Source organism: Lytechinus pictus, chromosome 10, assembly GCF_037042905.1.
Source record: "Lytechinus pictus isolate F3 Inbred chromosome 10, Lp3.0, whole genome shotgun sequence".
In the NCBI taxonomy this organism is placed as follows: domain Eukaryota; kingdom Metazoa; phylum Echinodermata; class Echinoidea; order Temnopleuroida; family Toxopneustidae; genus Lytechinus; species Lytechinus pictus.
This window is the reverse complement of record NC_087254.1, coordinates 12,877,455-12,889,008: the sequence shown is the minus strand read 5'-3', so window position 1 is coordinate 12,889,008 and position 11,554 is coordinate 12,877,455. Positions and strand designations below refer to the sequence as shown.

Genomic DNA, 11,554 nt, shown 5'->3' with positions numbered 1-11,554 from the left:
TATATAATATTGGTACATTCGGCGCCTCATACTTACCTAGTTGTTGGAAGAAAGCAACAGTTATACCAGTCCCCAAAACAAACAAAGCGTCTGAATTAAATGACTACCGACCTGTTGCCTAGCTGACATCGATAGTGATGAAATGTTTTGAGAGGATCATAATGAAACTCATCCTCCCAGTAGTTTCCCCTGTTATAGATTTACATCAGTTTGCCTACCAACCGAAGAAATCAGTTACGGACGCTGTGCTGACATTAGTACATGAAATAGCTCAACATACAGACAAACTGATGTGTTATTCTAGGGCCCTTTTCGTAGATTTTTCTTCGGCTTTCAATACGATACAGACACACATTCTTGTTGATAAACTGAATGAATTTAACCTTCACCCTAAAATTGTACTTTGGCTAGTAGAATTTTTAACATTTAGAACCCAACGTGTTCGAGTTCAGAATACTATGTCTGATGAGATTATAGTAAATACAGGTGCCCCCCAAGGATGCGTCCTATCAGCACTCATGTATATCTTGTATACTAATGATTGTAACTCAAATGACGGAAATGTAAAAATACTAAAATACGCTGATGACACAGTAATTCTAGGCCTGATGAAAAGTGAAACTGATGATGATAGTTATCACAGAAGTATTGAACGCTTCTCAAGGTGGTGTAAAAACAACCACCTCTTCATAAACCCATCTATTAAAAGTGTAAAGAACTTATTTTTGATTTCAGAATTGCTCCCCCACAACCAGATTCAATTGTATTAGACGGTGTTACCATTGAAGTAGTAGATAGTTTTAAGTATCTAGGGACAACCATTGACACTAAACTTAACTGGATACCCCAAGCCAAGATCACACTTTCAAAAGCTCGAAGTAGAATGTTTTTCCTTCGAAAGCTTAGGACCGCGCATGTTCAAGAGAGGATATTGCAGGTCTTTTATAAAGCAATGGTGGAAAGTGCACTTCTTTTTAATTCAATTGTTTGGATACATGCAAGTAGGAAAGAGGACATACAGAAACTAGAAAGAGTTGAAAAGCAAGCCTCTAAAATAACAAAAGAAAAAGGGTGCTTTGTAGACGAGAATGAAGGTAGAGTCCTTGAAAAAGGCAAAGAGATCCTGACCAATGAGAACCATGCCCTTCATAAATATTATAATTTGATGAGGTCAGGCAAACGTCTGAGATCCCTTCCCGGCAGAACCTCACGCTTCGTAAATTCTTTTGTTCCAGTTTCAATTCGTGCATTTAATAGCCATACTTGAAATTATGTTACCCCACTGCCTTTATCTTACTTTCTCTTATCTTTTCTTGTTGATTTGTATAATGTTTAATATATGTATCGTGTAATCTTCTGTGTGTATCATGTAATATTCTAAATTATTTTGTGCGAACAAATTGAATTTCCATTTGTACTTGATTGCAATTGGACAATAAAAATATCTGAATCTGAATCTGAATCTGAATCTGAATGTGGATACTATACCAATAACATAGTTTACATGAGTATCCCATTTCAAATGACTTTCAGCATAAATTCCAAGAAAATTTACAGCATTTACCCTCTTTAATGGAATTGAATCAATGTTAATAGTAATATTAGTCAATGTGTTATCAATTATTAAGTATCAGACATAAAAAGAAAATATGAAGTTGGTCTTCTTTTTATTTATGGAAAGTCTATTGGCTTTAAACCAATTAGAAACTTTATTTAATTCAAAGTTAAATTTTTAAAGTCTAAAATAATGGATTGTGTATAAAATATTGTTGTATCATCTGCATACATTGTAAAAATCATAATTTTCAGAAGACTTAACTATATCATTAACATATATTTAAAAAACAAGTGGAATGCCTCTGGCCGTCTCACCTGCATCACGCGATTCAATATAGCAGCAGTGCTGATTTTGAAAACTACTATAACTCGCACAAGATGTTCAGTGATACTTGGTTACTCTTATTTCCACGTTTTATGAACTAGACCAATACACTTATAGAGATATGATGGCAATTCAACAAATACCCCCAACGTGGCCAAAGTTCTTTGACCTTACATGACCTTTGACCTTGATCATGTGACCTGAAACTCGCACAGGATGTTCAGTGATACTTGATTACTATTATGTCCAAGTTTTATGAACTAGACCAACACACTTTCAAATTTATGGCTGTAATTCAACAAATACCCCAATTTGGCCAAAGTTCATTGACCCTAAATGACCTTTGACCTTGATCATGTGACCTGAAACTTGCACAGGATGTTCAGTAATACTTGATTACTATTATGTCCAAGTTTCATGAATCAGATCCATAAACTTTCAAAGTTATGATGGTAATTCAACAGATACCCCCAATTCGGCCAAAGTTCATTGACCCTAAATGACCTTTGACCTTGGTCATGTGATGTGAAACTCATGCAGGATGTTCAGTGATACTTGATTAACCTTATGTATAAGTTTCATGAACTAGGTCCATATATTTTCTAAGTTATGATGACATTTCAAAAACTTAACCTTAGGTTAAGATTTTGATGTTGATTCCCCCAACATGGTCTAAGTTCATTGACCCTAAATGACCTTTGACCTTGGTCATGTGACATGAAACTCAGGCAGGATGTTCAGTAATACTTGATTAACCTTATGGCCAAGTTTCATGAACTAGGTCCATATACTTTCTAAGTTATGCTGTCATTTCAAAAACTTAACCTCAGGTTAAGATTTGGTGTTGACGCCGCCGCCGCCGTCGCCGTCGCCGCCGCCGTCGGAAAAGCGGCGCCTATAGTCTCACTCTGCTATGCAGGTGAGACAAAAAACGTAAAGGGCCAAGAATAGACCCTTGGGGTACTCAGTTATTTACTATACAACGAGCAGATGAATATTCATTAAAAAAAAGTGTACTGATAACGATTTTTTTAATAACTCTCAAACCACTGGTGTGGTATTCCCCTAACACCATAATATTTGAGTTTATATAAAAGAAAATCATGATTTACAATATCAAAGGCTTTTGAAAGATCCATAAATGAATAATATGTAAAAAGGCAGAGGTAGAAATGGAATCGGTAAAAATGGCAGTGTGACAAAACCGTGAGTGTCCCACTTCATTATGGGACTGTGGACACAGCGTGATTTGCTCTTGAAGTCACTGTGTAAAAATTAGTGTTGACACAGTCTGTACCACAGTGTGAAAGCACGTTCCAATTAATCGGAGTCGAATGAAGATGTGAAACACTGTTTCACATTGTAGTAACTGCATGTACGCGTTCTTTTCGACCATCGATCATTGGTCTTTCACTGACACTTCTTATAGGTCTTCCAGTAGTCTTTCAGGAAAATGCCCTTTCAGTTGTCTCTCAATGAACTTCCAAAGGTATAATCTTGTATGTAAAACAATGTTCCACAGGAGCCAGACTGGTGTAGACCTAGGAACCCTGAAAGACCATGAAACTTGCCCTACCTTTTAATTATCATTCAATGGACTTTTAGCCGTCTTCGTAATCCCCATTGGCTCAAAAACTTTCGAAATGGTTAAAGACAGTCTTTTAGCGAAAATTGTCTTCCATTAGCCTTTCGGCGGTCTGGAAATGAACTTTCAAATGTCTTGTTTAGCCTTCCATGAGAGTTATATCCAGACTCTTTGATATCATTTTATATAAATAAGAAACAGATGGGCGCCAATACAGATCCCTTAGGAACAACACAATCATATTTAGAATTGACACCATGTACCACAACAATCTGTTTCCTATTACTCAAATAACTTTGGAAAAGTTTGATATTCTACCAAGAACATAATCTACATCATAAACCAAGTTATTTTTATTATAATTTTTACACTTTTGAAATATATTTAAAAAATACTGTTGTTTTGTAGTTCTAAAAGTACTGTTAAGTTTATTTCTGTAATTATTACTGTAATGTGTTTGCTTTTATTGTTCAAAGTGGGCTTCTTCACTTTTCTTCAAACACTTTTTTTGTAAAATTTGTGCTTCGTTTTTTTGAAATCTCTATTTCATTCTTAACCCGGATCATATAAAATGTTTAGGAATTACGTCCTAAGAACAAGGTTAAAGGAGCGACTACTTCAACCATTGTATCATCTGAAGATGAACCAGGACTAGCCACAGCTGACATGACCCTAGATAACAAGGAGGTATATGGCAGCAAGAGATGGAAGAAGTTTAAAGGGCAGGGGAGAGGGGGAAATCATAGGAAAGGGCAAAGGAAAAGGTTGAAACAGAAAAGAAAGAGTTGTAGAAGAAAGCAGGAAGAGAAGGAAGAAACGAAAAGAAAAGGGAAAATAATGAGAAAAGAGAGAAATGGAAAATGTGGAGGAGGAGGAATGTGAGAGAAAGCATGAAGAATATTAATGACACAGAAAGTTAAATTCAGAATAGAATGATCGATCTACTAAATTGTATAACCATATATGCCACATCCCTGATGTATATATACCGCTACTCTTTTTTTTATTCATGATATTTGACAAAAATGGGTCTACTTTCAGTTTTGAGGGGCACAATTTTGTGACAGTGGAAGATTCTCCACGAGAGGGCAAAAAACATTTTCATCCACATTTCCCCCGAATTAGTCGTATTGCTAAAAGCTGATTTTTGTTATTTTCTTTTTTTGCGGTCTTGAGGGGGTAGTTCCAACTAAAAACTGATGTTTAAAGGTATCCCATACACTCTACAAAAAAAAAAAGTAAAAAAATCAACCAATATTGGGTAGAAAGGGAACAAGCATGTTTGCTGTGCAATTCCCCCCCCCCCCCCCATAATGGGAAAATGTAAGTTTAAAGGGTAAATTTCAACTCAACAGTGCGTAAGGTGTGCTAAGTATTTGGTATCATTTTACTCAGGGAAGTGTTATTCCCTGATTTTACTCGGCAAACATACATGTTCCCATTTTACCCAATATTGGGTAAACTTTTTTAGAGCGTAATGCCTAAATAATTAATACAAGCGCGTAAAGCGAGAACCAAAATTTAAAAAATTTTCATTTCTTTTCTTCAGTTATGAAATTGACAATTTTAAACAAGAAAAGTGCCATTATTGTTTTTGTCTGTAAAATGATCCCCCCCCCCCCGCTGCTTCGGACACCTACGTACTTGCTTCCCTCTAAAATTCAAATTGCATGTTTATAATGTTGTCAGTGCTGATTGTGAGGTTGTTTGACTCCGGTAGGGAAGCAGGCCACATGTTTTATACTTTTTAACCCTAATAAGACTGGGGGCTGCTTCACCTATCTCGACATTTTTCGCAAAAAATCCGCCGCGCAAAATTTTTGATCACGTTGCTCGCTGACTTTCATTTTCACGTCTCGTGCAACTTTCGAGACCAAAATTGTGACCCCCAGGTAAGGAAATGCATGCAGACCCAAAATTTCTCTCAAACATGAATTTGTGTACACATCCAATGCATATAGTGTTTTTAGCAAAAATTCATGAACATATCATTATCTTTCTATTCACTGATTAAAATCAATTAATTCCATCTTGTTTATGGCCAAAATAAAGTCCCAACAATTTCCATTGAAAAAAACAATGAAAAACAAAAAGTAAAAAAAACAAAGAAATACATAAGTTTATAAAAAAATAAAATACACAAGAGAATAAATGTGATGTTGAATTTTTTTTAGGACATTAATTTTGATCGGATTCCTATAAAGAGTCTGTGAACCAAAAATTAGCATTTTAGGGGCATTAACAGTAGATCAAAATTTTGATTTTACGCATAAATATTAATTAGCAATGAGATTTTTTCGCAGATCAATGGCCGAGATCGTAAGGGGGGCTGAATCACCTCCCCCCCCTCCATCTTCTCAGGTGTCGAAATAGCCCAGTCTATTTAGACAAAGGCCCAATCCAAGAAGAATCAATAAAATTAAATTCCTTTGCCAATCTTCGATTTTGAAACAAGCATTTTAGAACGAGAGTTCGTGTTCATGTAAAAACAAAACATGACGCCAGACATTACCCCAAATTATAATTGACGAGAACATAGGTTTTAAGTCACTGTTTATCGGAAACAATTCATACTTTTCAACTCATTCGTGGCGGTTGTGTTTGGAATCTAAACTTAAGATATTGAATGACTTACTTTTTCTGATACTCTTCTAGAATTTTTCCTGATGGGTTATTTTCGAGGTATTTTGTGTAGGCTGACAAACTCTGGATATATCCAATAAAGTGAGAAACAGACCACTGTAATCTCAGCTCCAATGCATCATCTCTATTTAAAAAAAGAGAATCAACAAATAAAAAAAAAATTGGCACAACAATGTTAGAGACACCTCAAAATCTCTGATTTTTTTTTTTTTTTTTGGGGGGTTATTTTTTAGTATAATATTTATGTGTTCCTTTGTTATTTTGTTTGCCCCCTTCCTTATTCACTTGTGCGCCTTCAGCATCTCTAACGAGATGGATATGGCGCCTAATAAATTGCATTTATTACTATTATAGGGATAATTATGCTTACAAAATATTAAAGAATTTCATTTCATTTTTACGCTTGTATTCGTTCTTCATTGACCGAGTCATAAAATTGGTAATTAAATGAATAAACTATGAGTAAAAGGAAGTGCTTGCAATAAAGAAAATTTGTGTAGTTCAAGTTAAAATTAATACAAAAACCAGGCATATAAGTACAAATCTATGAACAGATGATGCAAACAGGTATGTGATATGTATGAAAAAATTTCTAGGGCCCCTAAAAAGCAAATCTTGTGAGGGGGTGGCCTAAAATGAGATGTTAACAATAGAACATACATGTACATAATAAGCACATATATAAACTACAGTTATGCACATATAACACAAGACAAAACAAAAACCAAATAAAATTGTGTTTCCACTCATGGACGTCAGAGCAGAGGATATTTAAGGGGGACGCAACAATAGATGCCCCCTCCCATGATCAAAGGATACTTAATACCCCTCTGCGCTGACGCCCATTGAATGTATGCTTCCGCTCCTTGGTCCAAAACTTACCTCACAAACTCTGGAAAAGGTATCTCATAACCTGTCAAGTTATCGTAAGCAATTTTAGTCCTTGGATCCCAGTAAGGACCGAGCTTTTTCTTGTAAAGCTAGAACAAAATATAACAGTAACTGATTTATAACATCGTAGTTTTAGTGCGACACAGTTACCTACAAGTACCCCTTCAGAATTCAACCTACAATTTTGGAAAAGCTGATGGGGGTGGGTGACTCATTTGGGTTTGAGGGGAGGGGGTCTTTTGTGGGATGGTTAAAGGTAAGTACCCTCATTGTTATCAAATAAGACACAGACAACTCTGGATGAGAAGATGGATGTAGACGATGTAAATAAAATATATAATGTGCATAGTCTTGGTCAAAACACATGCTTCGCCTTTGAATATATTCTGACCATAAACAAGATCAAATTAATTGAGTTTAATCAACAAACGTAAAAATAATGTTATATTTTATCAATTTTTGCTTAAAACAGAAATTGCATGAGATTTGTGCACGAATTAACGTTTTTGAGCAATTTTTGGTCTGGAATGCACATAACGAAGTGTACTTCGGAAGCGCGTATACCCAAGAGCCCGGGGGGGGGGGTACTTAGTATAAATCGATGATAGTATATGTGCCGGGGTCGAGACGCCCATTTTCACTCTAAATTAAAGAGGAATGAAACCTTTGGAATAAGTAGGCTTGTGTCGAAACAGAAAAATCAAAGAATAAGAACAAAGAAAGTTGGAGAATAATCGGACAAATAAGGAGAAAATTATGAGCATTTGAATATTGCAATCACTAATGCTATGGAGATCCTCCTATTTGCAATGCGACAAGGATGTGTGATGTCACATGTGAACAACTTTCCCTTTGATGGACTATAAAATACACTCAAAATGTCTCTTTTAGCTGTTTCCTATGGTGATACTAACTCTTTATCCATAATTTATTCTTTGAAAATCTGTATTACATACCCTCCTATATAGATAAAAATACATGATCTACTGATAGATGTGAGAAAAGAGGCAGCTTAAGTGAAATATATACAAAACTAAAGGGAAAGTTGTTCACATGACTGTGACGTCTCACATCTTCGTCGCATTGCCAATGGGAGGATCTACATTGCAATAATGATCTAAACTTTAAATGCTTATAACTTTATTATTTATTCAATTTTTCTCACACTTTTGTTGATTTGTTTCTTTGATTTTTCTGTTATCGCACAAGCTATCTTGTTCCAAAGGATTAGTTTTTCTTTAGCATTACATAACATTAGGCCCTATATGGGAACAGGATATAGTTTTTCGTATCGATCAGTAACCCACCTCATCAAAATATTCGGCCAGTTTATTCCTCACTTCCTCATTCTTGTGATTCATCATAAGTTTTCCATAATTGATGATTGATAGGCATCCACTTGGCTTTAAGACCCGCCTACATTCCTCTTGGAAGGCATGGGAATCAAACCAATGTACAGCCTCAGAGCATGTAATGAGATCCACTGATTGGTCTTCCGAGGGGAAGAACTTCTGCTGGGGAAACTCTAAATGCAGGACAAAAAGAGAATAGAATAAGACGAGTAAGTCAGGTTCATAAATTTATCAATTAAAATTAATTTTAATTTAAAAGGAAACACCTATGCCCTTTGGAGTTGCCTGTCAAGCCAAAAAATGTAAAATATTTCCCTCCGATTTATGAGTATACTGTAACCTTGTGGGCCGCAAGTGTCAAGTGTGAAAGGGGCACAAAAAGGAAGAAAAGCATAGATGAAACATTGTGTCTACATAAAATATATAGGCCTAATAAGACATGACTGAATTTGAAATGAAGAAACACACTATATTTTATGTATGACGATCCAGTAGAAATCTTATCAAATTTTAATAACATTTCTTCACTGGTTTTGAAAATTTATGCAAGTTGGTCTCAGCTCAAATATTAAACTCACTTGAATTCAACATTTGGGGCAGTATTTGCCTTCGTTGCTGCCTCCACCTGTGCCTTGCTCACATCAAACCCGATGACACGTTCAAATTGTGAGCTCAAGCTGTAAGTCCCTTGGCCAGATCCACAACCAACGTCTACAAGCAGCTGATGAGGAGGGGGCCTCTGAAATCAAGAGCAGCATGAACATAATTAACTCTGACTGTGGGTAGCTAGAATAGATCAATATTCTAATCACAAGGAGATACCAATAATAACAAGTAGGCCTTGATGATTACTGCGGACTTAACATTGACAATTTCAAGTTTATAAATATGTGTGTGTGTGTATACATATATATATGTGTGTGTGGGTGTGTGTGTGGGTGTGTGTGTATATATGTATATATCTACATATATATATATATTTATATACATTGTGAAAGAAATGAAGAGAAAAATGGGAGGCGTAGCGTCAATCAAGGTTCCCCAGAGCTACCAGCCCTTTGGAAAAATTGGTGATGCCGAAAAAATGCCTCTGCCGGGAATCGAACTCGGGCCCCCAGCTTTGAACGCCGGTGCCTTAACCATTAGACCACACAGACGAGTTAGTGGCTATATAGGGCGACCCCGATCCGATTGACCGTCAGATAAACAGATTCTCGTCACCACCAATTACATTTTCCTTTGTTGGGTGTAGCCGCCATGACTCGGCTGGATCAAAGCTATTGCTTACATACAGGACATGATGGGACAAATTATACAAAATTAATGTGAGAAACTATACATGTACAACAGCTTTGGCAAATATTGTATGTGTGAACACACACACACATATATATATACAGTACTATTAAAAAAAATTGCACTTTGAAAAAGCCTTGGGAATTAAAAATATACAACATGTGGGTAATTTTTTCACATATATTCTTGGGTTTGGGTTTCATCTATCCAATGAAAGTAAAAGTTATGACAGAATGTTACACTTGAGTGAGCACTGTCCATTTTTGTAAAGCTCGCAGAAATCTGTTTGTGCAGAAATGCTCGTTTTCATGCTGTGTCAAGGGGAAAGGGCGAAATCAAACTTACCCTGCGATACATTTCTCATACATTTCCCTTGAAAATTTTCACTTTTAGTCAATTGAAATAAAACGGATACATTATAGCATTTTGTAACATTTTTGCCACCCAAATCGAAATTTCAATACTTAGTAAGCACAACCTTTACCCCTTTTGTGCCAGCTGGATCTGAGGACATAACCGAATTTGAACAAAAGTTTATATCAAACATATCCAGCATTTTTCACAAAGTTTGTATCATTTAAAGTGGGTTTACATTTCATTTTTCATGTAATACTCGTTTCTCCACACTTTTCCCAAGCTTGACAATGATTAACAAAACGAAAATCAAGCCTAAGCCATTTCATGTAAATCACAGCTCAGTGTAAAGCAAATATCGTCATGATGGCCTCGGTGTGTGAGGGAGTGGGTGGGGCGCAATGGCACTCTTCGAGGTATTTTGGGCAAGGAAACAAGTTGAAAATGTAAAAGATATCTTCAAATAAATTTAACTAGCTAAATTCCATGTGTTCTTAAAGGTCAAGTCCACCCCAGGAAAATGCTGACTTGAATATATAGAGAAAAATCAAACTAGCACAGTGCTGAAAATTTCATCAAAATCGGATGTAAAATAAGAAAGTTATGACATTTTAAAGTTTCGCTTATTTTTCACAAAACAGTGGTATGCACAACTAGGTGGGTCAGTTGATGATGTCCATCACTCACTATTTCTTTTGTTTTTTATTGTTTGAATTATACAATATTTCATTTTTTATAGATTTGACATTAAGGAGCAACTTGACTGAAACATATAATATTAAACAATGCTAATGCCACATGTTCAGGGAGGAATTAATTGTTGTATCACTTGCCAATGAGGAGAAAATTAGAATATTTCATATTTGGCATAATGAAATACAAAAGAAATAGTGAGTGGATGACGTCATCAGTCTCCTCATTTGCATATGAACCAGGATGTGCATATAACTGTTTTGTGAAATTAAGCGAAACTTTAAAATGTCATAACTTTCTTATTTTACATCCGATTTTGATGAAATTTTCAGTGTTATGCTTGTTGGATTTTTCTCTTTTTATTCAAATAAACTTTTTGTTGGGGTGGACTTGTCCTTTAATGATTAAGGTCTAATTTTATTCGCATAACTATTTCAAAGTTCTGCGCAAATCACTTTTCACTAACTTTTCAAAAGTGGTGCTCACTCAAGCGGAAATATTTTTTGACAGTTATATCGTCATTCGCTTAAATGGATCTGTACCCATGTTGAAATGTGGAAAAATCTTCAGGATATTACAAATATATATTTTTACAGGACTTTTCTAAGTAAATTTTTTTTTGATACGCACTGTAGTGTCTGATTAATATCGTGAAAAATAATTTATGGGAGGCTGATTATCAGGGAATTAACGTATCACATGTCATAAGTATTCCATTGCCCCTAGTATGGATGGATTTCTTTTTTTTAACAGTTCAACAGGAATTCATAAAACGTTCGTGGGTTTTGAAAAATACTCATTTGAGTATGAGGATAGGGATAAAGATATGAAGAAAACAGCAACGTTATAAAAAAACCC

General features: G+C 35.5%; 1 pseudogene; it reads right to left on the bottom strand.

The window, feature by feature from the left end:
- Positions 1 to 3,962: 3,962 nt before the first annotated feature.
- LOC129269860 (putative methyltransferase DDB_G0268948) lies at positions 3,963 to 10,163 on the bottom strand (annotated as a pseudogene).
- Positions 10,164 to 11,554: the final 1,391 nt, after the last annotated feature.